This window comes from Lactuca serriola, chromosome 9 (genome assembly GCF_051521515.1).
Source record: "Lactuca serriola cultivar US96UC23 chromosome 9, Lser_US96UC23_V15, whole genome shotgun sequence".
In the NCBI taxonomy this organism is placed as follows: domain Eukaryota; kingdom Viridiplantae; phylum Streptophyta; class Magnoliopsida; order Asterales; family Asteraceae; genus Lactuca; species Lactuca serriola.
Genome location: NC_136416.1, coordinates 7,362,766 through 7,387,270, shown reverse-complemented (window position 1 = coordinate 7,387,270; position 24,505 = coordinate 7,362,766). Strand labels below are relative to the sequence as shown.

General features: G+C 37.0%; 1 long non-coding RNA gene and 1 pseudogene across 1 annotated transcript; one reads left to right on the top strand and one right to left on the bottom strand.

Moving 5' to 3' along the window:
• The first annotated feature begins 263 nt into the window (after window positions 1-263).
• Window positions 264-923, top strand: LOC145074094 (uncharacterized). Its single transcript, XR_013691700.1, has 2 exons — window positions 264-393; window positions 461-923. It is a non-coding gene; the product is annotated as an uncharacterized LOC145074094 (long non-coding RNA).
• A 2,110-nt stretch (window positions 924-3,033) lies between these two features.
• LOC145075306 (putative sarcosine oxidase pseudogene) lies at window positions 3,034-6,563 on the bottom strand (annotated as a pseudogene).
• Window positions 6,564-24,505: the final 17,942 nt, after the last annotated feature.

The window sequence follows — 24,505 nt, the reverse complement described above, 5'->3', positions numbered from 1 at the left end:
TCAAAACCTAATGGCACTACATGCGAGGGTGATGCTGCTAAATGCTAATGTTCATCACACAGGGGTCAAAGTGTCTGAGCCTACTGGTAATCCAGAGGCCACAAAAGCAAGCACCTGTGCCTACTAGGTATTCAAGAAAGAAATATAGTTCAGTTATTCTTTTCACATGTCATGTTCATCCATCCAGTTCCAGTCTCATTAACAATTAATCATCTTTGTTAATAATATCTGTAACACGTCCATGTCATCCTGCAGATGGGCCTGGAGGAGTACATTATCCCCCAAATATGTATATGTATGCGGGTCCACCAATGTACAACACCTGGCATTATCCCGTCCGACCTTCAAATCATAGACCATACCCTGAAGCACCAGTTCCCATGGCAACTAGAGGTTCTTACCCTTTGTTGAATTTTATTTTGTTTTAAACAAATGCTAAACTTGTCTTCTTTTATTGCAGGTCCTAACTTTTGGAGACCTCGATGACCCTTGTCAAATACTCTCATTAGAACTCCTTTTAACCTACAAGAGACCAAATTTTCATTTGAATGACAGTTGTACAACAATCATCAAGCAAGACCCTATTGCTGATTAAACAATGCACAGAACATTTCCATTCTAAAAGAAGAAGATACATAATGCAAGAGTGTACATGAACATATTTCAATATTGAGGAGGGCTCCAAAGCTACTGACATTTCTTGATGTCTACAACATCCTGTCATCTTTGGATTTTTTGCTGTTTTGTTCTTTGAGGGCTATCAAGATGTTGTGGTTCCATGTTTAAGCCAAATGTTGGTGATGTTTTTTTAATCGTTGGTTGTTAGTTATTTGGAATCAGGCTAAAGTTAGAACTTGGTCTTGGGTGTACATTATGGAGATGTCTTGGGTTCAAATTTGAAATATAATTGTTGCTTCTTTTCACCTTGATGTTGGTTTGTTTCTCATCTCAGGTGCTATGTGTTCAAGCTCAAACTTGGAGGGATCAAGTAGTACCCTTATATTTCTTTGTGCTTTGTTTTATGTTCAGGGATCAAGTAAGGAAGCTGAAAGCCTCCTATATTTATACCATTTTATCACTTGTTTCTCTCTGGTGTCAACTTAAACAATTTTGTTTTGTCAAAGTATACTTGCTTTTAGTCAATAGTACATGGCACAGAAGTTTCTTTGGGAAACAAAGGTGGGAAATCTGCAAAAAAAAATTACATTAAAGTCACTCTTGATTTTTATTTTGCAATTTAACAACTAGAACCAGCTATTACTTGCAATTTGGTTTAATTTGTAGTTTACCGTAAACAATAGAAGGTTTCAATGGTTAAATTGTAAACAAAATATCAAAGGTGATTTTTTTGTCAATAAGCCAAAATATAAGTAATTTTTTTTTCAATGTATAATAATTTTAACCTCAATCTTATCTATTTTAAGATTAAATTGGAATCTATTTTTGCTGAAACAACTATTACAATTTGTTTGATTTTTAATATATGATAATAAATAAATATAACTTTTTAACTATATTTCTATTTAATAAAATATAAAACCGATTCAAATGTAGATATATATTGTTATTAAATATATCGTTTGCATCCGGGTGTTACCGCTTACAAATATTTTATGTGGGACATAAGTAACCACTCATTATTACCTTTTATAACACGAGAAAAAGACAAAGATGTCTTCGCCATTTTTCATAAAATATTAAAAAAAATAGTTTGATCATCAAAATAATAGTAATTTTATTACAAAAAGTATTGCGAAATGTTGATGCTATACCAAACTGATGTCGTTTTGAAATCTCACGGAAAATATCGAAAAAAGAATTTTTTTTGTGTTAATTTTTTTGACCTGTGAAGTTCCGTATAAAATACAAAAAATTTAGATTCAGTCAAAAAAATGTTTTTAAAAAAGAAAGATTGTTGTAGAAATCTTTAAAGACAATTTTCATGACTTATGAAATTCTCTAAAAAATACTAATATCTTAGAGTGCATTTGGTTGTGAAAAAAGTTTTAGTTTTCTATGAAATAATTTCAAATAAAAATGAAAATTTAAAAAATGCGTTTGGTTGATTTAGTTTTCAAATTTTTTTAAAGAAAATGAAAATTTTGAAATCGTATGCAACTTAAATAAGTAAGTTTTTTTTTTTCTCTCAAAATTTTCAAAATTTCTAAATGGGAAAATGAAAACCCCACGGTTTCAACCAAACGCGTTTTTCTAAAATTTTCATAGAAAACTAAAAATAAAACCCAATTATATTTTCTGAAAACATTCTATAGAAAAATGAAACAATTTCCCACAACTAAACATACCATTCGATTTTCTGTCAGAAAAAGTGTTTTTTATTAAAATTGTTTGGTGTAAAACTCTTTAGAAAGACCATTTTCATTGTGAAAGAAAACTTGATATCCGTTTTGTTGAATTGAAACCTAAGTTTTTTAGTATTTTAAAGCTTTCTTTTGTTGTGGATATGGTCTTTCCATATCCTCCCTCAAAACACAACAATAAAGGTGAAAACTACAATATAATGTTTTCTTTTGTTGTGGATATGATCTTTCCAGAGGTTTCGTAGATTGCGGTTTTTTTATAGTTTCTTTTTCTTTTCAAAACGATATTATGATGATGACATCACTTCTTCATAGATATTGTGCCAATTTCGGAATGGCATCTCCGTAATTTGTGGCAATTTAGGTGATTAGACTAATTTTTGACTATTTCTTGGAAAGTAGTTGACGAATTACACATAGTTGTCTTTTATGACTTCATACATCAATGGTTAAGTGTAGGTTCTTCACAAGACATTTGAAGTTGAGAAACTATAGGTGGATTATGGACCAAAAGTTAACAAAACTATAGGTAGCAACCCATAATTCTACTAGCATCGAAATACAAAGTCAACAAATACGTTGGGAGGCCATGTGTATGTGGGTTTAAATGTGTGAGATCATGTTTACTAAACAGTAAATACCAACATCATGCTCCATGTATACAATATACGTGTTCAAAATTTTCAATCACAATTGAAATTATTGTTGAATTTCACAAAGACACTACTTTTTGTGCAAAAACTTGATAATTAAAGACTACCCACCTAAGTCGAACCTGGTCTTCAAAATCTTTGAAATTCACTTTGGGATCGCCTTCAAGTCTTCTGATCTTAAAATGTTTGATGTTTTCTAAGTTGCTCTGCCGTCGCCTTCCCGCCGGTAGCTAGATCTACAAATATCCTCCCAACTAAACGAGCCATCTTGAACTCATGGTCAGAGAAACCACTAGCAACCACCACATCCTCATTGAACCCTCCTCCTAAAAAATCAATAATGTAATCCTGATCTGTTGTGTAACACCCAAAGTCAGGAAGGCCAAGAAAGGAAAGGAAATCCTAAGTTTAAGGGACGAATCGTCGATTCTAAGGAGGAACTCGGCGAGTCCGAGCGGGATCCGGGTCAAGGAGTAAGTGACCAACTCGGCGAGTCGACTCGTGGACTCGGCGAGTCTGGCCTAAGCGAGGAAAACCCTAAATTTGGGACTTGGAGCCTATTTAAGCGCCTCATTCTCTTCCTTAGGGTTCCTTTACTGCCTCTCTAACCCAGTATACCGAACCCTAAGCCCCATTGTTGCTCATTTAAGCTTCCAAGCCATTTTTAGGTGATTTGAAGGAAGAAGAAAGAGGGGAATCATTGAAGCTTCAAGGATTGGCCTTAGATATGAAGTTTGTGGAACCTTTCAGAGTTATTGATGGTACTAAGTCGTTTCCTTCAACTAGATCTATTCTAGTTAAGAGTTTTGGGGCTTTTTAGCCATGATTAGTTATCCATTTGAGTTAGAAGCCAGATCTGAAGTTGCTACTTCGGATCTAAGCACATTTTGGCATTGTGAAGCATAAAGTAACTTCCCTTGAGTTTATTATGGAGCCTCCTTGCCTTAAACCCTAGTTTATGGTGTGTTTAGCCTAGATCTCCTTCTCTACACGTAAAGTTTGCAACTTTACGTGAGGAATAGGCTTGGGAAGGGCAGATCTACAGTTTGGAGTCCATGCATGACTCAAAAGTCCTCTGCATGTATGAAGATCTGAATGGACTCGGCGAGTCCTTTGAGTGGACTCGGCGAGTAGCATGAAGATTAGGAGAAACTCGACGAGTGGGATGAACAACTCGTCGAGTCGGATGAAGTTTGCCTTATACTCGGCGTGTCAGTTCTTGGACTCGGCGAGTCAGGTCGCGAAACCCCAAACCCTTCGAGTTGAGACTCGAATCAGTGAGTCGGGTGTAGACTCGGCGAGTCATGGACTGACTCGGCGAGTCGAGTCGCGAATGGAAGGACTTTGAGCATATGAACTCGGCGAGTCAGTAGATAGACTCGGCGAGTAGGGTTGACCTGGAAGGTTGACTTTGACCAGCATTGACTTGGTTGACTTTCGGGGGTCAGTTAGACTAAGTGTTGCATAATATTGGTAGCTCGGGGAGCTAGCGGAGCAGCGGTTCAGGGAATTGTCGGTCAACATCCAGAGGGGTTATCAGCAAGTTCAGCAAGTGCAGGTGAGTTTCCCTTTTGTGTAAATGGGTCTACGGCCACAATGCCGGCCCATGTAGTTATGAGTAGAAGACCCGGGGGTTAGCCCTAGGCACGGTATGCTAGTATGATATTCAGGACAAGGTCCAATGATACCGGGCGGGTGCCCAAAGAATGGTTTATGTGATAGTTTATACTTGTTGTCTGTGTGATACTTATATATGCCTGGTAGGGAGGTGAGTGTGGGCGAGGTCCCGTATCTCACCAATAGTAGAGTGTGGATGGTGTTCCACATCTCATTAGCAACAGATCAAGGGCGAGGCCCAAGCTAGGGAAAGGGTGAGTGTGGGCTGGGACCGTATCTCACTATTAGTGGAGTGTGGATGGTGTTCCACATCTCATTAGCAACAGATCAGGGGCAAGGCCCAAGTTAGGGAAAGAGTGAGTGTGGGTTGGGCCCGTATCTCACTATCAGTAGGAGCGTGGACGGGGTTCCATGAATCATCAGTAGCAGGACAAGGGCGAGGCCCAGGATAGGCGAGGCCTTAGAACAGGATCCGTTAGTATGTGTTTAGCTTATGTGTTGTGATATGTTTGTGTGCTATTATATGTTAGCGGGCGAGGCCCTGTGACAGGCGAGGCCTAAGTGAAATAGATCTGTATCCGAGCGGGGCTCGAAGCCAGGCGAGGCCTGGAGCAGCGGGGCCGTTGTAGTGGGCGAGGCCCGAGGTAGAGGGCGAGGCCCAGAATGGTGGGTGTGGCCTAGTGTGTGCAGTATGTGGTTATGCATGGTATGTAGTAGGGCGGAGAACTCACTAAGCTTCGTGCTTACGGTTTTTAGTTTTGGTTGCAGGTACTTCTGGTAGCGAAAGGAAGAGCTCGGGGTGATTGCATGGCACACACCATAGATTAGACAGTCTGGGAATGTTTTACTCTGATAATGAACATGTGTTTTGGAAATTAATACTCTGATTATGTTTTGGATTGATGATTTTGCTTTAAGTAATGTTTTATTAAAAGAAATTTTTAGTCTTGAATTTTGGGACGCTACATGTTGTCATGCAATACAAACAAGATTGAGTAATCACTGGCCCATCTTCCTAATCAACTTCATCACCAAACCTTAATTTGATCAATTATTTAAGGTGTCCGATAATTGTTGTTGCCCCTTATGTAGCAAGCCCCTATGTCCTCTTATCTGGATCGTATTCTTACCCACCATGAACAATAACTTTGATAAGATGAGGGAACCCCAAAGCTGGTGTTCCATATATATAAGGCTCGCCATAGCTTGCAAATGATGGAAATCCTGCTTCTATGGTGTACTCAAGTTCATGACCCTCTTTGATCTTTTCTAGTAAAATATAGTTGTTTCCACTAGCTGTATCAGAAAAATCGTGCTGCCATTACTAACCTCTTGAATCAGCTTGCTCACCTAAGCTCCCGTGTCACCAGACATTTCTTGCCCCAAAATTGTTCTCCCAATCTGCTACTCACCAAATGCCACCTCTATGTTTGTCACTCACCAAATTGACAATCTTTGTCTTGTCTTTAAGCCCTACACCATGTTTGATTGCGAGTATTTGAAACATTGCAACTGCTTTAGTATACTTCAAGACACCTCCGAGCTCCGTCACAACCGCAGTCCAATCATCCGGAAACTCAAATTTTTTGGTGAAATGTTCCTTCAGTTGATGACGATCGAGAATTTGGAGTTTAAGTGAGTGCTTTTCGTAATTGGCAATGAGAGTGCGAAGAGAACTATTGTCTACCGGACCTAAATCCAGTTGTTGTGTTTTGAAGTAAACTTTATAGCTGATTTCTGATTTTGCGTCTTTCCATTATTTCTCTGATTCAATGATCAATCAGAGAATAGTAAGATTCAGGGTAAGTTGCTCGGATTGTTCGAGGTTCATCGTTAGATGATCCATGGTAGTGTAGGAAGTCGAATTTCTTGATAAATAGAGTTCTTTGATATCATTTAGTTGCTTGATAGCCGAACTCCACACCACGTCGACTCCGATCACAATCACATCAAAGCGTCCCAAATTCTCCATTTTTACTAGATTTCGACGTTCGAAAACACTAATGGAATCCTTTATTTTCTCTCCCTTTAGCGGCACATAGAACTGAACATATAAATTGAAAAATTCCACAATGAGATTTGGCGTTTTGGAAATGTCGGACACATTCTTATTGCAACCGATGAAGAAGGAGACAAAGAAGAGAGAGATGAATCTTTAGTTGGTTAATGGTTACTATTGTTGCTGACGCTAATGTACACCTAGTGCGTGTAAGATAACAAATGTATTGTGGGGAAGTAAATTAGGCCATTAAAGCGTGAGTTCGCCATATTTTGAAAACAACCCTCTTATTTTATAATACCGATCCAGTATGAGTTGTTTATTTTCCTACTAACCTATGGGCCGCGGAAGTGTGGACACATAAATGTAATAACATTATTAATATTGACATATTAATCCACAAAAGCTTATGAAACAATATACTTTAGTGTATTTGGGATTTTGCCACAACAGTTTTGCAAATGTTACACTTTGGGTCACTTACCACATGTGTTCTACAATTTTTCTCCATCTTTTAATTTTGAATTTTTCTTTGATTATTTTGTCTACTTACTCATTGATGTGTGTAGACTCACCTAGTTTTAAACCTACTTTCAATTATAAAATGACACACAAAAGGCAGTGAACCTATCAATGGTGGTATAGTTGGGTAAGTAGGGTATCGAACACAGGGAACAACAAATTAAACTAAAAACTAATTTAATCTAAGTTAATTAAGAAGTAGGGGTTTTCTCTAGTTTTACAAGACTAGAAACTTACTAACTATTACTAATTTAAGACTAGAAAATAACGACTTAACTAGATTCAATAATTGGAAAGGAACTTCTGTTTAGTTCAACTTGGTTAACTCTATGGTTGATTTCAAGGTAATGGTGCAATGGATTAATTCTTTCGTTGGTTACCGATTCAAGTGATTAGATTCGTGTTCACTACCCTAATCCTTAGCAAATAAACTAACTTAAACAGTGGCCAATTGTCTAATTTAATTATATTCAATAGATTAATTATTCGGGTTAAGTTAGACTTGCAATAGTTAACTAAATTATTCTTTTAATTAACTCCTTGTTTGATGGTCATCTTACAAGCTTGCACATGAATTTACTCAATTTTCTTATTAATTCTAGTTTCATATTCATTAATCCTAGACATATAGCATAGTGATCACATAGCATATGAGGTCAATAATCAATAGATGTTCATGCTAATTAATTATCTTCCTATCAACAGAAAATTAATTATTATTCACACACAAGGTTCTTTAGCAAGCTAAAATAACAAAAATTCACCAACTTGGAATTAATCCTACCAATCAATCAAACCATATTGTCAACTTTGTATCCCCAAGCAAAAGTCTAAAGGTTTTAGCTCATAATTAAAGTAAATAACAGCAAACAAACAAAGTCAAGTTGCTTAATCATGATGAATAAACAAAAGAATAAGTGGAATGATGAAATTTTGCCTTAATTACTCTCCGGAATTGAATTCTAGCTCCTTTCGTCGTCTTCTAGGGTTTCTCTGGCTTCTCAATCGTAGCAAAGTACTTCTGAATCGTCCCAGAACTCCCCTCTATCGATCTGTGGAATTATCTTTAAATATACGAATCGACTCGTCGAGTCATGTGGTGACTCGTCGAGTCCCTCTCACATTCCCCGTATTGTGATAACTCTCTGGGATCCCGAGTCATTATCTTCTCGATTCTTCGATTGGACTCGCCGAGTAGCCGATATGACTCGCCGAGTAGCCGATATGACTCGCCGAGTAGATGCCATTTTTAGTGTTTTTCTTCTTGATTTCATTCTCGATCTTTAAACAGTTTCTCCCGCTTCCTTTCGCTTCCGAGCTTCATCTTTGGACTGAAAAACATAATTTAACACTTTTAAGTACCTTTTGTCCATAATATGTGATAATTAAACTAATAAATGAATAAAAATGTATACTTAATATGAACTAATTATGCACATATCACTCATCATACCTAGGATGGGTAATATATTGCGACAAATCATATCTCTTTACCGTTTCATCATCCACCTTCTAGAAAATTAGTATTTTAAAGACCAAACAGACCCTCCCCTAAGACATAACAATAAAGGTGAAAGCTACAATATAAAGTTTTCTTTTGTTGTGGATATGGTCGTTCCAGCGGTTTTGTAGATTGCAGTTTTTATAGTTTTTTTCTTTTCAAAACGACATTCTGATGATGACATCACTTCTTCATAGATATTGTGCCAATTTCGGAGTGGCATCTCCGTAATTTGTGGCAATTTAGGTGATTAGACTAATTTTTGACTATTTCTTGGAAAGTAGTTGATGAATTACACATAATTGTCTTTTATGACTTCATACATCAATGGTTAAGTGTAGGTTCTTCACAAGATAGTTGAAGTTGAGAAACTATAGGTGGGTTATAGACCAAAAGCTAACAAAAATATAGTTTGCAACCCACAATTCTACTAACATCTAAATACAAAGTCAATAAATACGTTGGGAGGCCATGTATATGTGGGTTTAAACTTGTGAGATCCTACTTACTAAATAGTAAATACCAACATCATGCTCCAAGTATACAATATACATGTTCAAAATTTTGAATTACAACTGAAATTATTATTGAATTCATAAAGACATTAATTTTTGCGTAGGAAATTGATAATTAAAGAGTGCCTACCAAAGGCAAACCTGGTCTTCAAAATCCTTGACATTTCCTCTGGGATTGCCTTCAAATCTTCCGAGCTAAAAATAATTGATGTCTTCATCACATTGCTCCACTTCCCCCTTCCTGCCGGTGGCCAGACCCGCTAATATCCTCCCAACTAAAGGAGTCATCTTGAATCCGTGTCCAGAGAAACCACCAGGGCAACCATCACATCCTCATTGAATCATCCTCCTAAAAAATCAATAATGTAATTTTCATCTGGTGTCATGGAATACAAACAAGATTGAGTAATCTGTAATGCCCCATTTGTTGCATTAAAAAATCACAAACAATTTAAACTTTTAAAAAACAACCCATTTACTAAAATTTTTTTTACATAATCATTGTTCCCAAAAACATTATTAAAACTCAGAGACTCCCTGAAACATCCCAAAAATACGGTCCAAAATTTTCGTTTGGAAACTTAATATAAAACCATAAATCATCCATTATCACAAAGAAAATCATGTATCATGTATCTCAAAACATCATATCAATTACTGTAAATAAACCATATGATAAAAATATCAGAGTCTAAACATCCCGGGCTGAAACTGTGATGTGTGCCATGCGATCATCCTGAGCCCTTCCCCCTGCTAGTGGAAGTACCTAAAACCAAAACTGAAAACTATAAGCACGAAGCTTAGTGAGTTCCCCAAACTACCACATACCATACAAATATCATGCAACTAGGAGATACGGGCCCCTCCCACTCTCATGGAGATTCGGGCCCCGCCCACACTCCTAAGAAACTCTGAATCTCAGTTGGAGACCTCAGAATCTCCCACTGCATCACGGCCTCTTTCTCAGCCTTCCTTGATTCGAGTACGGATCCTCTGCTTTCAGTAGTATGGGACCATACTACCTTCCACATCTATCCGTACTTTCCTCAAGAACTGCCTATACTCCACTAAGTCCCTTTCTACTACTACTGCTTCACGCGCTACTCTCATCCTAGGCTTGCCCTAGGGTAATCACCACCCCACTCTCCGTTATCAGCTGCATAAGAATTCCATGCTATCTTCCCCTAACTAGATCGCGAATACTATTACATATCACTCAGACTAGATAGTTCTCCGAATGAGAGATCCTACCCTACAACGGCTGGACTCAAACAAGAGCTACGAGATAGAGCTAGACCTAACCATATGAAATTATTTTGTCCTTGCAATATGTAACTTAACATATTCGTTTAGTAGTTAGTAAAAGACAACTAAAACTCCTAAAAGCACAAAGCAAGAAACATTCGAGCATTGATTGCACATAATCAATCATATACTTCTTAGGCTCTCCCTGACTAAACTGTACTATCATGCAGTTCTCATAAAGCTGATACACATATAACAGGCACATAAGGCATCCTTCCAAGATCCTTAGTCCTAATCTAGCATGCAGTTCTCATAAAGTTGATTATCATATCTTAAACTTGTATGGGTAATTTGGGAGTACTTACTTGAGTTCGGCTGATTGCATGCACCACACCCTTTTCTCTTTTCAAAGTTTTTTTTCTCTTTTAAAATTCTTTCGCAAAAATAATTTTATGTTGAAAATTTTTCATACCATATCCTTAGTTTGAGTTCAGACACACCTGAGAGTGTGCCCGAATCCCTCAAACCAAGGCTCAGATACCAACTTGAAACATCCCAAAAATACATTCCGAAAATTTCGTTTTGAAACTTAATATAAAACCATAAATCATCCATAATCATAAAGAAAATCATGTATCATGTATCTCAAAACAGCATATCAATTACTGTGACAAAACCATATGATAAAAATATTAGAGTCTATACATCCTAAGCTGAAACTATGGTGTGTGCCATGTGATCATCCTGAGCCCTTCCCCTTGCTAGTGGAAGTACCTGTAACGAAAACTGAAAACTGTAAGCACGAAGCTTAGTGAGTTCCCCAAACTACCACATACCATACAAATATCATGCAACTAGGAGATACGGGTCCCGCCCACTCTCATGGAGATTTGGGCCCCGCCCACACTCCGTTATCTAGGAGATTCGGGCCCCGCCCACACTCTGCTGTCTAAGAGATTCAACCCCCCCCCACACACACACTCCCAAGAAACTCTAAATCTCATTTGGAGACCTTGGAATGTCCCACTGCATCACGGCCTCTATCTTGGTTGGATCGACCAGAATACCCTTCTGGTTGACGAGATGCCCAAGGAACTGCACCTCGCTCAACTAGAACTCACACTTGGAGAACTTTGCGAAAAGTCTCTCCCTCCTCAGTGTCTCCAGCACCTCTCTCAGGTGCTCCTCATGCTGCTCCCGAGTCTTGGAGTAAACCAAGATATCGTCAATGAAAACTATTACAGACCGATCCAAAATTGGTTTGCACACGCAATTCATGAGGTCCATGAACATGGCTGGAGCATTGGTGAGCCCAAACGGCATCACCACAAACTTATAATGACCATAGCGAGTCCTAAAAGTTATCTTCTGCACATCATCATCCCTGACTCGCATTTGGTGATACCCTGACCATAGATCAATCTTGGAGAACCAAGATGCTCCCTGAATCTGGTCAGATATATCATCTATCCTTGGAAGTGGGTAACGGTTCTTCACTTCAGCTTCCCATAGTCTATGCACATACGATATGATCCGTCCTTCTTCTTCACAAACAGGATCGGGGCTCCCCATGGCGAACTGCTCGGCCTGATCAAACCCTTGTCTAGAAGCTCTTGTAGTGTGACATCCCCAAAATCTCGGCCAGAAAAGACCGGTTTCATTTATGCTTTTTAAACATTTTCAGAGTAAATCCGTTTGATTTTAAAAGAGATGCGGAATTTGTTCCCAAAAACAAAACATGATAAAATAGATATTTATCAAAACATTTCATATAGAAATATGATTTCATTTCATAATCAAAAGTCGGGATGTCATGTTCCGATATAGATCATAAAGCATAAACGATCACATTACAAGTCGTTCAACAAATATATACATATACAGACTTGTAAACAAAACAACTTGACGATTCGCCCATCTTAAGCTCTTGCGCCACTTCCTGTAATACAAATCAACTGAGTGGGTCAGGCTTGGGAGCCTGGTGAGCATATAGGGTTTTCAAACCCACAATAATTATATTTAATTACAACAATAAACAATAAGCCCGATTACCCATTCCCGTTATCCTCACCTTACGTTCCTAAAAATAACGTCTATTATAAGGAACTTATTTCAGGATTTTCATCGGGACGGACATTACTGCAGAGGGGCTTCCTCAACAATAAGTGTCCTAAAGGCAACCATGTAGGGGATAGAGTACACCGGTGAACACGCCGTTCACAACACCTACAGGTAATGAGCCTGCTAGTGTTCCACAAGACAGTCTAGAATAGTCCGTGGTCGTCATCCATACTCTGCTGAATGACTAGAATAACACCAATAACACCGAGGCCTCTCATCTGTTTATTTCACACCAATTATCTACCCATGTTCTACCCAACATATTAGTAGATAAAAATATACATTTTTATACCTTGTTTAAAAACCTGTATAGCATGCTTTAATCGATACATATTCCACATAACAGATGAGGCATACACACATAACACGTATTTCATAGAGAATATACATTCACATATATAACCACAAAATATATACACGTAGCACATATTTTATATTAAATACTTCATAATATTGCGTTGGAAAGAAAATAACTACACACTCACTTGATCAGAAGATGATCCGACAGCGCTACGGCTTATAGAAGTAGCGTCTCTCCGTAGATCTGGAAGATCTTCACAAAAACCGGGCTCCTCGCGGGCAGGGCTTCGGCTCGGGAATAACGCTCTTCGGGATTCTCGGGGCTTCGGATCTTGCTTCGGGGCTCAGGAATAATACCGGGGCTTCGGGGTACAAACGGCACGCAAAACGAGGCAAAGGACTAGAGAGAAGGATGGAATTTGTGAATGAAACCCGGCTGCCTTCGGATCCCCTTTTATAGTTGCTGACCCTCGCACGTTGATATGTGTATTTTTATATATATTTTTATGCACTTTATCTTAATATTTTGGCCTTATTTATTCTATTTTAGAACTAAAAAGTACTCATAATGCTTTGAATTATGTTTTGCAGCTATTCGTTGTCAATAAAGCACAAAAGAAAAGACCGAAGCGGAAACCGGACTTAGGAGCTAAAAGAAATTAAATATGCTGAAGAAGTGGATTACGCCCCGCGTACAGTCGCATTACGCCCCGCGTAATGACCAAAGCGGTTACGCCCCGCGTAAATTAATGGTACGCGCCACGTACACGTTTGCACCGGATAGACTTGATCGCGTAATTATCTTGAGTACGCACCGCGTAATCCTAAGTACGCCCAACGTACTTAGGTCGGCCACAAAGATTATAAAAGTCGATTTTCATCTAACCAGGAGAGAGGATTCGACTTCTAACCTAATTTAGTCGACAATTAACTTCTGTTAAGCCGTTTTGAGGGTCTAGAAGGCGGCCGGAAGGCCGTTAAGCTAACGGGAGCAGAGATCGGAAGGATTGGAGAGCGGATACATGTCGGTAATCATATGGATTGTTAACGTGACCACGTTTAGCATTCCATTGTGGTACTTCTCTGTATTTAGTTTCTGATTTAGGTGTAAAAACCTTTTACTTTGTGTTTATGATTGAATGAAGCTTTGATTATTAGACTAATTGCTATATTAAATAGTTTATTTGTGTTTAATTTATCTTGCCAAGCTTGTTAAAAGATCCTCATGTGTTAATGATGATTATTTTCTGTTAATTGTTAAGTGAATTAAGTTGTATGAACATCTGCTTGATTTGCTTGTCTCTTATGATTTTTGATGACCATCGAGATTATAAGACTAGAAACAACGAATGTGAAACTAGAATTAATTTGAGAATAAGAAAGTTAATGTGTGAGCCTTGTTTGATGACCATCAACAAGAGATTAAATTGAATTAATAATTCGATTAACTATATTTACAAGTCTTGCTTGATACGAACTGAACACTAGGAAGCATGTTAGTTTAATCAACTGATCACTGTTTGAATTGATTTGTTTGCTAAATGATTAGTTATAGTGAACGCGAATCTAATCATTTTAGGAATCGGTGAACATGAATAAATGAATTTGTGTATGCAATTGTCTATGTTTTAAAGGTATAATTTGTCTAAACCAAAGTACCTGAAGAGATTTGTTTTCCTGTTAGTTTATCGAGAGTTGTTAATTGTTAGTTTGAGATTTATTAAACCATTTTCTTTATTATTTTCGTGTGACCTGTAACCTATAATCAAATATATTAAATTAATCCACCGTTCCCTGTGATCGACACCCGACTTACCTAAGCTATACTGTAATCTGACTAGGTACACTGCCTATAAGTGCATAGATAGTCTAAGTTTGTTAGGTTATAAATATTAAAATTAGTGGGTACTTTTGTGCACATCAAGTTTTTGGCGCCGTTGCCGGGGAACGGTTTGTCATTAATTTAGTTTATTTGATTATACGTTATTTGTTTTTAGTTAGTTTTTATTTTTAGTTTGATTTTCGATGATATCATTTCACTTGTCGGGAAGGTTCTTGTTTTTTATTTTGCAGGAATTTGGGATTGTACACATTGCTTGACGTTATTTTTTGCATGGGTTTTGGGAATGAAAGCGATTAGGGAATTCCTGACTTGTTTAGTCTACTACTTTGTTCATTTGTCCAACTCAATCCATGAGGCGTAGTATAGAAAGGCGTATCGAGGTGGTTAAGTGGAAGACCGAGCTGTTGCTGTTCTTGACTAGTTTGGTCACTTCTTGTTCTACTTTTAGTTAATGGTGCAAAGAAAACAGAGGAAATAGTTTGACAGGTCCCGAAAGATTTTGTTTTCACAAACCACTTCTTGCATGCAGGGGATTTAATCAACAATTGTAGCTTGATTTCGACGAAGACGAGTGATCGTGATATCCTTTTTAGTTATTTTGGTTTGCTATTTTTTTAGTTATTTTAGTGAGATTTTATTTTTATTTTTATTTTTAGTTTGTTTAAAATTTTGTTTTCCATGTTGATGCTCTTTGATTGATTTAGATCTTTGCAGAATTTTCGCCCTTAGGAAGCTGGCAGTAAGTTCAGCAGCTAGGTCCGACTGTTGCTAGAGAGAGCAGTGTGTGAGTTGAAGATTATAGTCGAGACCCACAATTTGTCATAAGTTTGGGGTGCATATTTATTTCGTGAGCGATCGTTTTGAAGATTGGCATTTTCACAATGTTTTGACTCTTATGATATGGATGAGCAGTTCCCACACCATAGAGTTTTATTTCGACGCGAGGAAGAAGTATCGTCCCGGCTGCCACGACATGGTTGACACTTTCCTATGTTATGGGGGATTTTTCATCGCGGGAAGAGGATGTCATTCTTGACGAGACGGCGTGGTCGACACTTTCCCACGTCATGGTTACTATACATTGCATTTAATTGCAATATTTTGCACCACATTTTCGAAGATGGCGGTCTTGATTTTATTTTTCGGCAAATTCAGAAGCAGCAGTTCCAGTTTTCAGTCTTTCGGCGATATTTGAAGCAACTTGTAGCAGCCCCATTCGATCTCGCCACAACTACCCAGGGGAGTCTGTTCCTTTTTCTCCCTTTTTATGTTCTTAATTCGTTTTAGCATACAATGAGGGCATTGTATGAAATAAGTGTGGGGTAGGGGGTCGGTAAGTAAAAGTAAATTAAATTTAAAAATTTAAAAATTTGAAAACTTGAAATAATAGTTTAATTTAGAAAAATCTAGTGATAATTTAAATTTTTGCTAATATTGTATGAAATGATCCGATGAGAACTCAAATGTTTAGTTGAGCCAGTATACGTTATAGTGCATTTGTGGCCTCCCTTATTTTAGTGAAATCATGGAACAAAAACATAACCCTGCTTGGTTTGAGGGATGCAATATGTTTAGCAGCCTAAACCTGAAATGTATCCAGGAAAATTATTATCATTAACCAATAAAGGTTGAGGTTGAGCGCCTCTGCTTAAGCATGTAGGTTTTGAGTGAAAAAAAAGTGAGGTACATGTAAAAAAAAAGAGAGAGAGAATTACGAGTAAAGTGTGAAGAATTTTGGAGCAATTAAAGTGAAGATCAAAAGATCAAAATTCCAAGAAATTCAAAAGTTAAAGATACCAGAAATCAAATCAAATAAGGTGGTGAATTCAAAGAGATCAAAGATCAAATGTCAAAGAAATGAAGAATTCAAATAGAGCTCCATAGTGGTATCGATTATTATAATTCTAGATTATGTATGCTTAGGTTGCTCAACTAAAAATACCTTGAGGTTAGGAGGTTTTCTGCGGTTGGATTCGGAGGGTTGCATAAAATGAGCATTGTTCGGAAAAAGTGGGCGAACGTTTATGAAGATTGTGAGTATTTAAAATATGGGGGGGGGGGTACTTTAGGAAAATTTTAGACACAAATGTACGCGTTGAGGTCTTGGCATAATGGCTGAGTTTTAAATGGATTGTTTAGTGCGATATTGGTAAAATAAAATTAAATTTGCTTGGGGGCAAGCAAAGGCTAAGTGTGGGGTATTTTGATATGTGTATTTTTATATATATTTTTATGCACTTTATCTTAATATTTTGGCCTTATTTATTCTATTTTAGAACTAAAAAGTACTCATAATGCTTTGAATTATGTTTTGCAGCTATTCGTTGTCAATAAAGCACAAAAGAAAAGACCGAAGCGGAAACCGGACTTAGGAGCTAAAAGAAATTAAATATGCTGAAGAAGTGGATTACGCCCCGCGTACAGTCGCATTACGCCCCGCGTAATGACCAAAGCGGTTACGCCCCGCATAAATTAATGGTACGCGCCACGTACACGCTTGCACCGGATAGACTTGATCGCGTAATTATCTTGAGTACGCACCGCGTAATCCTAAGTACGCCCAACGTACTTAGGTCGGCCACAAAGATTATAAAAGTCGATTTTCATCTAACCAGGAGAGAGGATTCGACTTCTAACCTAATTTAGTCGACAATTAACTTCTGTTAAGCCGTTTTGAGGGTCTAGAAGGCGGCCGGAAGGCCGTTAAGCTAACGGGAGCAGAGATCGGAAGGATTGGAGAGCGGATACATGTCGGTAATCATATGGATTGTTAACGTGACCACGTTTAGCATTCCATTGTGGTACTTCTCTGTATTTAGTTTCTGATTTAGGTGTAAAAACCTTTTACTTTGTGTTTATGATTGAATGAAGCTTTGATTATTAGACTAATTGCTATATTAAATAGTTTATTTGTGTTTAATTTATCTTGCCAAGCTTGTTAAAAGATCCTCATGTGTTAATGATGATTATTTTCTGTTAATTGTTAAGTGAATTAAGTTGTATGAACATCTGCTTGATTTGCTTGTCTCTTATGATTTTTGATGACCATCGAGATTATAAGACTAGAAACAACGAATGTGAAACTAGAATTAATTTGAGAATAAGAAAGTTAATGTGTGAGCCTTGTTTGATGACCATCAACAAGAGATTAAATTGAATTAATAATTCGATTAACTATATTTACAAGTCTTGCTTGATACGAACTGAACACTAGGAAGCATGTTAGTTTAATCAACTGATCACTGTTTGAATTGACTTGTTTGCTAAATGATTAGTTATAGTGAACGCGAATCTAATCATTTTAGGAATCGGTGAACATGAATAAATGAATTTGTGTATGCAATTGTCTATGTTTTAAAGGTATAATTTGTCTAAACCAAAGTACCTGAAGAGATTTGTTTTCCTGTTAGTTTATCGAGAGTTGTTAATTGTTAGTTTGAGATTTATTAAACCATTTTCTTTATTATTTTCGTGTGACCTGTAACCTATAATCAAATATATTAAATTAATCCACCGTTCCCTGTGATCGACACCCGACTTACCTAAGCTATACTGTAATCTGACTAGGTACACTGCCTATAAGTGCATAGATAGTCTAAGTTTGTTAGGTTATAAATATTAAAATTAGTGGGTACTTTTGTGCACATCAAGTTTTTGGCGCCGTTGCCGGGGAACGGTTTGTCATTAATTTAGTTTATTTGATTATTCGTTATTTGTTTTTAGTTAGTTTTTATTTTTAGTTTGATTTTCGATGATATCATTTCACTTGTCGGGAAGGTTCTTGTTTTTTATTTTGCAGGAATTTGGGATTGTACACATTGCTTGACGTTATTTTTTGCATGGGTTTTGGGAATGAAAGCGATTAGGGAATTCCTGACTTGTTTAGTCTACTACTTTGTTCATTTGTCCAACTCAATCCATGAGGCGTAGTATAGAAAGGCGTATCGAGGTGGTTAAGTGGAAGACCGAGCTGTTGCTGTTCTTGACTAGTTTGGTCACTTCTTGTTCTACTTTTAGTTAATGGTGCAAAGAAAACAGAGGAAATAGTTTGACAGGTCCCGAAAGATTTTGTTTTCACAAACCACTTCTTGCATGCAGGGGATTTAATCAACAATTGTAGCTTGATTTCGACGAAGACGAGTGATCGTGATATCCTTTTTAGTTATTTTGGTTTGCTATTTTTTTAGTTATTTTAGTGAGATTTTATTTTTATTTTTATTTTTAGTTTGTTTAAAATTTTGTTTTCCATGTTGATGCTCTTTGATTGATTTAGATCTTTGCAGAATTTTCGCCCTTAGGAAGCTGGCAGTAAGTTCAGCAGCTAGGTCCGACTGTTGCTAGAGAGAGCAGTGTGTGAGTTGAAGATTATAGTCGAGACCCACAATTTGTCATAAGTTTGGGGTGCATATTTATTTCGTGAGCGATCGTTTTGAAGATTGGCATTTTCACAATGTTTTGACTCTTATGATATGGATGAGCAGTTCCCACACCATAGAGTTTTATTTCGACGCGAGGAAGAAGTATCGTCCCGGCTGCCACGACATGGTTGACACTTTCCTATGTTATGGGGGATTTTTCATCGCGGGAAGAGGATGTCATTCTTGACGAGACGGCGTGGTCGACACTTTCCCACGTCATGGTTACTATACATTGCATTTAATTGCAATATTTTGCACCACATTTTCGAAGATGGCGGTCTTGATTTTATTTTTCGGCAAATTCAGAAGCAGCAGTTCCAGTTTTCAGTCTTTCGGCGATATTTGAAGCAACTTGTAGCAGCCCCATTCGATCTCGCCACAACTACCCAGGGGAGTCTGTTCCTTTTTCTCCCTTTTTATGTTCTTAATTCGTTTTAGCATACAATGAGGGCATTGTATGAAATAAGTGTGGGGTAGGGGGTCGGTAAGTAAAAGTAAATTAAATTTAAAAATTTAAAAATTTGAAAACTTGAAATAATAGTTTAATTTAGAAAAATCTAGTGATAATTTAAATTTTGCTAATATTGTATGAAATGATCCGATGAGAACTCAAATGTTTAGTTGAGCCAGTATACGTTATAGTGCATTTGTGGCCTCCCTTATTTTAGTGAAATCATGGAACAAAAACATAACCCTGCTTGGTTTGAGGGATGCAATATGTTTAGCAGCCTAAACCTGAAATGTATCCAGGAAAATTATTATCATTAACCAATAAAGGTTGAGGTTGAGCGCCTCTGCTTAAGCATGTAGGTTTTGAGTGAAAAAAAAGTGAGGTACATGTAAAAAAAAAGAGAGAGAGAATTACGAGTAAAGTGTGAAGAATTTTGGAGCAATTAAAGTGAAGATCAAAAGATCAAAATTCCAAGAAATTCAAAAGTTAAAGATACCAGAAATCAAATCAAATAAGGTGGTGAATTCAAAGAGATCAAAGATCAAATGTCAAAGAAATGAAGAATTCAAATAGAGCTCCATAGTGGTATCGATTATTATAATTCTAGATTATGTATGCTTAGGTTGCTCAACTAAAAATACCTTGAGGTTAGGAGGTTTTCTGCGGTTGGATTCGGAGGGTTGCATAAAATGAGCATTGTTCGGAAAAAGTGGGCGAACGTTTATGAAGATTGTGAGTATTTAAAATATGGGGGGGGGGGGTACTTTAGGAAAATTTTAGACACAAATGTACGCGTTGAGGTCTTGGCATAATGGCTGAGTTTTAAATGGATTGTTTAGTGCGATATTGGTAAAATAAAATTAAATTTGCTTGGGGGCAAGCAAAGGCTAAGTGTGGGGTATTTTGATATGTGTATTTTTATATATATTTTTATGCACTTTATCTTAATATTTTGGCCTTATTTATTCTATTTTAGAACTAAAAAGTACTCATAATGCTTTGAATTATGTTTTGCAGCTATTCGTTGTCAATAAAGCACAAAAGAAAAGACCGAAGCGGAAACCGGACTTAGGAGCTAAAAGAAATTAAATATGCTGAAGAAGTGGATTACGCCCCGCGTACAGTCGCATTACGCCCCGCGTAATGACCAAAGCGGTTACGCCCCGCATAAATTAATGGTACGCGCCACGTACACGCTTGCACCGGATAGACTTGATCGCGTAATTATCTTGAGTACGCACCGCGTAATCCTAAGTACGCCCAACGTACTTAGGTCGGCCACAAAGATTATAAAAGTCGATTTTCATCTAACCAGGAGAGAGGATTCGACTTCTAACCTAATTTAGTCGACAATTAACTTCTGTTAAGCCGTTTTGAGGGTCTAGAAGGCGGCCGGAAGGCCGTTAAGCTAACGGGAGCAGAGATCGGAAGGATTGGAGAGCGGATACATGTCGGTAATCATATGGATTGTTAACGTGACCACGTTTAGCATTCCATTGTGGTACTTCTCTGTATTTAGTTTCTGATTTAGGTGTAAAAACCTTTTACTTTGTGTTTATGATTGAATGAAGCTTTGATTATTAGACTAATTGCTATATTAAATAGTTTATTTGTGTTTAATTTATCTTGCCAAGCTTGTTAAAAGATCCTCATGTGTTAATGATGATTATTTTCTGTTAATTGTTAAGTGAATTAAGTTGTATGAACATCTGCTTGATTTGCTTGTCTCTTATGATTTTTGATGACCATCGAGATTATAAGACTAGAAACAACGAATGTGAAACTAGAATTAATTTGAGAATAAGAAAGTTAATGTGTGAGCCTTGTTTGATGACCATCAACAAGAGATTAAATTGAATTAATAATTCGATTAACTATATTTACAAGTCTTGCTTGATACGAACTGAACACTAGGAAGCATGTTAGTTTAATCAACTGATCACTGTTTGAATTGACTTGTTTGCTAAATGATTAGTTATAGTGAACGCGAATCTAATCATTTTAGGAATCGGTGAACATGAATAAATGAATTTGTGTATGCAATTGTCTATGTTTTAAAGGTATAATTTGTCTAAACCAAAGTACCTGAAGAGATTTGTTTTCCTGTTAGTTTATCGAGAGTTGTTAATTGTTAGTTTGAGATTTATTAAACCATTTTCTTTATTATTTTCGTGTGACCTGTAACCTATAATCAAATATATTAAATTAATCCACCGTTCCCTGTGATCGACACCCGACTTACCTAAGCTATACTGTAATCTGACTAGGTACACTGCCTATAAGTGCATAGATAGTCTAAGTTTGTTAGGTTATAAATATTAAAATTAGTGGGTACTTTTGTGCACATCAAGTTTTTGGCGCCGTTGCCGGGGAACGGTTTGTCATTAATTTAGTTTATTTGATTATACGTTATTTGTTTTTAGTTAGTTTTTATTTTTAGTTTGATTTTCGATGATATCATTTCACTTGTCGGGAAGGTTCTTGTTTTTTATTTTGCAGGAATTTGGGATTGTACACATTGCTTGACGTTATTTTTTGCATGGGTTTTGGGAATGAAAGCGATTAGGGAATTCCTGACTTGTTTAGTCTACTACTTTGTTCATTTGTCCAACTCAATCCATGAGGCGTAGTATAGAAAGGCGTATCGAGGTGGTTAAGTGGAAGACCGAGCTCTTGCTGTTCTTGACTAGTTTGGTCACTTCTTGTTCTACTTTTAGTTAATGGTGCAAAGAAAACAGAGGAAATAGTTTGACAGGTCCCGAAAGATTTTGTTTTCACAAACCACTTCTTGCATGCAGGGGATTTAATCAACAATTGTAGCTTGATTTCGACGAAGACGAGTGATCGTGATATCCTTTTTAGTTATTTTGGTTTGCTATTTTTTTAGTTATTTTAGTGAGATTTTATTTTTATTTTTATTTTTAGTTTGTTTAAAATTTTGTTTTCCATGTTGATGCTCTTTGATTGATTTAGATCTTTGCAGAATTTTCGCCCTTAGGAAGCTGGCAGTAAGTTCAGCAGCTAGGTCCGACTGTTGCTAGAGAGAGCAGTGTGTGAGTTGAAGATTATAGTCGAGACCCACAATTTGTCATAAGTTTGGGGTGCATATTTATCTTTAAATATACGAATCGACTCGTCGAGTCATGTGGTGACTCGTCGAGTCCCTCTCACATTCCCCGTATTGTGATAACTCTCTGGGATCCCGAGTCATTATCTTCTCGATTCTTCGATTGGACTCGCCGAGTAGCCGATATGACTCGCCGAGTAGCCGATATGACTCGCCGAGTAGATGCCATTTTTAGTGTTTTTCTTCTTGATTTCATTCTCGATCTTCAAACAGTTTCTCCCGCTTCCTTTCGCTTCCGAGCTTCATCTTTGGACTGAAAAACATAATTTAACACTTTTAAGTACCTTTTGTCCATAATATGTGATAATTAAACTAATAAATGAATAAAAATGTATACTTAATATGAACTAATTATGCACATATCACTCATCATACCTAGGATGGGTAATATATTGCGACAAATCATATCTCTTTACCGTTTCATCATCCACCTTCTAGAAAATTAGTATTTTAAAGACCAAACAGACCGTCCCCTAAGACATAACAATAAAGGTGAAAGCTACAATATAAAGTTTTCTTTTGTTGTGGATATGGTCGTTCCAGCGGTTTTGTAGATTGCAGTTTTTATAGTTTTTTTCTTTTCAAAACGACATTCTGATGATGACATCACTTCTTCATAGATATTGTGCCAATTTCGGAGTGGCATCTCCGTAATTTGTGGCAATTTAGGTGATTAGACTAATTTTTGACTATTTCTTGGAAAGTAGTTGATGAATTACACATAATTGTCTTTTATGACTTCATACATCAATGGTTAAGTGTAGGTTCTTCACAAGATAGTTGAAGTTGAGAAACTATAGGTGGGTTATAGACCAAAAGCTAACAAAAATATAGTTTGCAACCCACAATTCTACTAACATCTAAATACAAAGTCAATAAATACGTTGGGAGGCCATGTATATGTGGGTTTAAACTTGTGAGATCCTACTTACTAAATAGTAAATACCAACATCATGCTCCAAGTATACAATATACATGTTCAAAATTTTGAATTACAACTGAAATTATTATTGAATTCATAAAGACATTAATTTTTGCGTAGGAAATTGATAATTAAAGAGTGCCTACCAAAGGCAAACCTGGTCTTCAAAATCCTTGACATTTCCTCTGGGATTGCCTTCAAATCTTCCGAGCTAAAAATAATTGATGTCTTCATCACATTGCTCCACTTCCCCCTTCCTGCCGGTGGCCAGACCCGCTAATATCCTCCCAACTAAAGGAGTCATCTTGAATCCATGTCCAGAGAAACCACCAGGGCAACCACCACATCCTCATTGAATCATCCTCCTAAAAAATCAATAATGTAATTTTCATCTGGTGTCATGGAATACAAACAAGATTGAGTAATCTGTAATGCCCCATTTGTTGCATTAAAAAATCACAAACAATTTAAACTTTTAAAAAACAACCCATTTACTAAAAAATTGTTTACATAATCATTGTTCCCAAAAACATTATTAAAACTCAGAGACTCCCTGAAACATCCCAAAAATACGGTCCAAAATTTTCGTTTGGAAACTTAATATAAAACCATAAATCATCCATTATCACAAAGAAAATCATGTATCATGTATCTCAAAACATCATATCAATTACTGTAAATAAACCATATGATAAAAATATCAGAGTCTAAACATCCCGGGCTGAAACTGTGATGTGTGCCATGCGATCATCCTGAGCCCTTCCCCCTGCTAGTGGAAGTACCTAAAACCAAAACTGAAAACTATAAGCACGAAGCTTAGTGAGTTCCCCAAACTACCACATACCATACAAATATCATGCAACTAGGAGATACGGGCCCCTCCCACTCTCATGGAGATTCGGGCCCCGCCCACACTCCTAAGAAACTCTGAATCTCAGTTGGAGACCTCA